General features: G+C 37.3%; 1 protein-coding gene across 1 annotated transcript in view; it reads left to right on the top strand.

The window, feature by feature from the left end:
- LOC140687383 (trafficking protein particle complex subunit 9-like) overlaps nucleotides 1-5,420 on the top strand; it is a 136,848-nt gene that overhangs the window by 58,962 nt on the left and 72,466 nt on the right. The gene's annotated exons all lie outside the window — the stretch shown is intronic.

Here is a 5,420-nt window from a genome sequence, read left to right as displayed (position 1 = left end):
TTACTAGACATCTAAAAATGCATTTTTCAGATGAAAAATAATGTGTATTTAATATAAAAGTCTGAAAAAAGGGTCAAAAGTATCTATCCTGTTCCCAGTATTCAGAGATAATAATTAACACTTTAAAATCTATTTTCTGTTCTTTTCATCAGTGTGTATTACCTCTGTCATAAAAACCAGCGAGCACTGTGTGCCTGTTTACTGTGTGGAGACCTCCATTTTCCATTCAGCTTATGACAATTTTTTTTTACAGTATTCTATCTCCGCTGGCATGATTTTTAATGACCATTATAGCATTCTGTCTTGTGGAGTCCTCGTCCATTTTACTTTGGACTTAAGTAAACTTTTAAATTCCAAGTAAACTTAACTGGAATACTGAAAAGAGAACTGCGGTGGTACCGAAAGTTCACTACTTCCTTCCCCTTTTTTCCTGAGAGTAAAAACTGCTGACAATGTGGAGTATATATTTCATGACCTTTATGCCTATGTCATATATATATACACATACATGAGAACTCTATGTATATGTGTGTGTATATATGCTTTATTGAAAAATAAGGCCATACTATATGTTTTCTGCAGCTTGGTTTATTCACTAAGGTATATATCACAGACGTCCCTCCCTCCAGACTCACCCGGTCCTTTCAGATAGAGTAGAGTGGTCTCCTGATATGCAGGTTTGGTCTCTTGTGTAAGGACACCTTTCGTGGGAGAGAACTGTGGACAAGGCCTTGGACCACGCCGAAACACCGGAACTTTAGTGGCCACAGCTCACCGTGATTTACCGCATCATTGTCTTGATGGTGGACACTTAAGTTTTCTCCATTTTCCACTGTCAGAAAGGGTGTCTGACTGGCATCCTTCTTGTACAAACATTCCTGTGATCTTGTATGAGTATTCCTTTAGTTAAGGTTTCTGGAAATTTAATCCTTGGATGTGACAACTACATAAATCACAGGCTCCTTTCAAGTGAATCTAGAAATTCCTTCTCCTGTGGGGAATGAAAAGATGTAGAATAACTTATGTAACCAATTCTCTATCCCTGGGTATGATTCCACTTCAGCTTTTCTTCCCACCAATGTAAACAGTGCTGTGTAAATGCTCTGATGAGTACATCTATTTGAACTGATTCTTTTTGTAAATGAAACGATTCCTAAAAGTGAAGTTCAGCCTGTGTGTACACCCGTTTTCCAGGGTTTACATATCCATTGACATGTCGTCCTCCAAAAGATCGCTCACAGTTTGTTGTCTCAAAGATGGACACTAGCTAGAATATCTTTTAAAAATATTTGCCAATATGATGAGTAAAATGATTTTCATTGTTTTAGTTTGCACTTTATGACCAGTGTGGTATTGAGCATTTTTCACTCATTAGCCATCTGACTTTTAAAAAGTGAATGATCCCTTTTGTCCTTTGCAAATATTTAAGTGAGGGAGCTTCTTGTTGCTTTGTGACAGCTCTATGTATATTATGAACATTAGCCCCTTGTCTTCATCAACATGTATCACAGAGCTTTCCTTGTCATTTCTTGCCATTCATTTTGTTCAGTAGGTTCATTTTTGTTGTGGCCCAAAATAACCTTAAGATAGTAAATGTCTTCTTTTTGGGTTTTATTCTTGATATTATTCTTAGAAATGCTTTCTTATAATGGTATAAATTTCTTCTGTAGGTTTTCTTAATCTCTAAGATGGAGATGATAATGGTACTTGTCATAGTGAGGAGAAGCTGAATTGATATGAGCAAAGAGTTGTATTTGCTGTTATTAGTACTTTCTAATATTTACATCACTTTCTGTAATTTTTCTTGTGGTCATTATGACTGGAATAGAATTGGTTTTCTCAAGGGGATTCTGTGATTGTCCCAAGACAATTATTGAATTCCTACTTTGCTCTTTAATTTGAAATCCCAGCTGTAAAAAATACTTATGTACACTAGAATCTCTTTTTGAGCTCATGATTTATTTCTGTCAATCTTACTTTCCTACACTAGCACTATATCTTACATATTGTAAAAATTTATTTAATATCTGACAGTGCAAATTTTTTGATTTGCTTTTCGATCCCTATTTTTCTTTGCTAGTATTATGACTTCATTTTTCCTGAAGAATTCTAATATAATTTTTTCAAGTTAAAAAAAAGGATAAGTGTTGTCATGGGATTTTTTAGTAATTTTGAATTATCTTTAGGAGAACGTACATCTTTACAAAACTGTTTTCCTCCATACAAAAGGTTGATGTCTCTACTTTCACACTTCTTACTTTACCCCTCAGTACAGTCCTGTATTTCCTCCATATACAACATGGGCATTGTATTTGAGTTTATTCCAGATTATTGTTGATGTTTTTGTTAATTTTTTAAGTGAGAAATTTTTGCTATTATATTTTTTAACTGTTAAAACTGACACCTAGGAAGGCAGATTCAGTTTGTAAATACTCACTTTGTAACTTCTCATTTAAAATTGTAAGTATTAAGTACTCGTTACAGAATCCTTTCTTTTCTGTTTTTAAAAATTTGTTTCCAAGATTCTCAAAATGGTCATAGCTAAGTAGTATACGTGGGGAGACTGATGGAGAGAGGTAGTGTGGCTCATGTACAAACTGTGAGCACTTTCATGGCTGCCTTTATGCTGGAAAAGCTGCTGAAGAGTCCAGGTTAGACCAGGGGTGGCTTTGTATGCACTTGAAAGCCAGCTTTCCTGCCTGTATGGTGAAGCCTGTTGGGCGTGGCAGGTAGATGATCAAGGTCGAATGGAGGTTATTGGCTGCACAGAGCGCTGTGTCTGAGAACTGGAGACCATCGCCATGGGAAATGCTTGGTGCCAGGAACAATGCAGAGGAGCTGGGGACCCTGTGTGTTAAGGATTTTCCAGCCCTAGTAGTGGGAAGATCAGACTCTGCATTCAGATCTGAGTTTGAATTCATCCTCTTTAGTTTACTTGTCCTCTGACTTTTGTCAAGCTATATACCCTCTTTCACTTCCTGTTTCCTTGTCTCTCAAAGTAGGAGAATTACATCCTGCTGCTAGAGTGTTTGATCAGGTTAAATAATTTGTGTCTATAAGATGTCACGTACAGTCACAAGCTCAGTGAGAAAAGGGCTGTCGCCTGTTCTTCTGCAACTCAGTGCTTGACAAGTCATGGGGGAAAGCCAGTCCCTAATTTGTGTGTGATGCAAGTAGGAAAAAAATAATGTCTTGCCTTTCCCTAGCAGTACTCTTACAGCTTTGCTTCATTTACTTCTTTCCTCCTTTCCTTTCCCCTTTTCCATCCTCCACCAAAAGAGCCTGAGACTCTCTCAGAATAATAGATTCAAATTAATTTAAAGGTAGGCTCATTCTCACGAAATAATAGTAACATAAAAAAAAATCTGTGCACATCCCAGAATACGTTGTATTTGATTTACACACACACACGTGTGCGCACACACACACACACACACACACACAATCAGGCTACCTCCCACTTGCAGAGGGAGAAGGACCACTTTTTCTGTGTTTTCACTCACTGAGCGTGAGAACAATGTCTCTTACACAGACTTTCACCAGGCTTCGTGCATGGTGTTTTTAATTGAATTTCGGCTTTGTAGCCATAGATATAGTCTCCTAATAGAAGAGAGAAAGTGGAGACATAGACATTCTGCTGAGATATTGGTGTCATCATATTTTAGTTGGAAAGGACTTAAGACAGCATAGAGTCATAACATTTCATGGGTGAGAATCCATTATGTTGTCACTTGGACAAGAACCTGGATCTTCTGCCATCTTGTCCACGTGGGTGAAGAGGCAACTGGGCAGGGGATGGCAGGCATCCTTCTTGCTTGAGTTCCATGTTCTTGCTAGTTTTCATTGCTCAGCTGCCTTTAGTTTATGTACATGAGGCCTCTCATGGGAAGGTCACTCTGTCCTGATAGAATGAGTTTCTTATCAGCAAAAAGCTCTGGACCCACTCATATTTCCCAGAGTTTTCTGCTGATCTGCTGACACTTTATATAATTGAGACTTAAGAAAATACTGAATATAAAATCCTTATTGTTATTGTTTGCCCTCGAGTTCCATAGGAATGGGGTGCTGTCTCAGGCTGTCTAAAGCTAGATCTGAATAAAGATAGGGTGATAGGTTGTGCTGCTGTACCTCCAAAGTCAAAGGGGATTTCCACCTTAGCTTTTAGAATCAGGCAGATTATTTCAAATCTTGCCTTTACCAATTATTATCTTTGTGTCTTGGGGGAGAAACTGTACTTTTTTGTGTCCAAATTTGTTTATCTGTAAATAAGTTCAGTATTTATTTTAAGGTTTCTGTTTTAGAATTGAATGAGATAATACTCTCATTTATACCTAAAATAGTGATTGCATGGTTCTATGCTGGTGCCTTGGTAGTTGATTACTAAGGGACTCCGCAGTGAGAATGGGGGTGGGGGACTCCGGGGTAATAGAGTTTATATTCCAGGATATGCTTGTAAAAGACTGGATGTGCAGTGGATTTTTAGTAAATATCTACTCCTTTCCTAATCTGCATTGATTGTGTATATATCTTTATACTAATATATGAACAATTTTTATTGCAATTTAAATATCTTTGTAGTACTTACAATATGTAGCTTTAAAAAATACGTGAAATAAAATCATTTGACTTTTATTTTCTTTTCAATAAGCATAACAAAACAAAATAAAAAGAAAAAAATGTTTGAAGGAGTAGAAATAATTTTATTTCTTGGAATCAGTTCCGTATAATAGGTTTTTAGTTCGTGTTGTTAAACAGCATATAAAACTGATAGGTTGTGACATTCTGGAAATGAGGAAACAGTGGAGACATACTACCTCTAATGCAGTCACTTTGTTACCAAGTCCAAACTCGTTCTGCTTGCTGCATGACAGGCCAATAAATCGGGAGATGAGATGTTGGAGTAAGGAATAGTGACTTTGTTTGAAAAGACGGCAGACCCAGAAAATGGCATATTGATATCCAGTAGAACTCTCTTCCCCAAGGCAGAATTCAGTCTCCTTTTGTACTAAAAAGCGGCGGGGGTGTGGCTGGTTGTTGCAAACTTCTTGCTGTACGAATTGTTTCTCCTTGGAATCCTTTGTTCCTGCAGCTGTCCATGTGGGTCAAATTAAGGTGCCCCCGTATAACCTCCAAAATAAAGAAAGGTTATTATCTATTTTGCAACTTGCCATCTGTACATAAGTGTAGAAGAGCTAATATCCTTAAAGATCAGAGCCCGGAGAATAGGCCCTCCTGGGTATTTCAGGCTAAAGGCAACATTCTTTTACAAAAGGTGCAGAAACAGCAAGTCTGAGCCTAGAAAACAAGGTACAGGTTTAAAGTCAGACGAACACATCTAACATGGCGTGAAATTTGTTCTTTTCTATTAGAATTACTTTTTCTACCTCATAAATAATTTTAGTAAGAAACATGAGCAATTT

Source organism: Vicugna pacos, chromosome 19, assembly GCF_048564905.1.
Source record: "Vicugna pacos chromosome 19, VicPac4, whole genome shotgun sequence".
NCBI lineage: Eukaryota > Metazoa > Chordata > Mammalia > Artiodactyla > Camelidae > Vicugna > Vicugna pacos.
The sequence above is the reverse complement of the archived record's forward strand: the minus strand, read 5'-3'. Positions and strand labels throughout refer to the sequence as shown.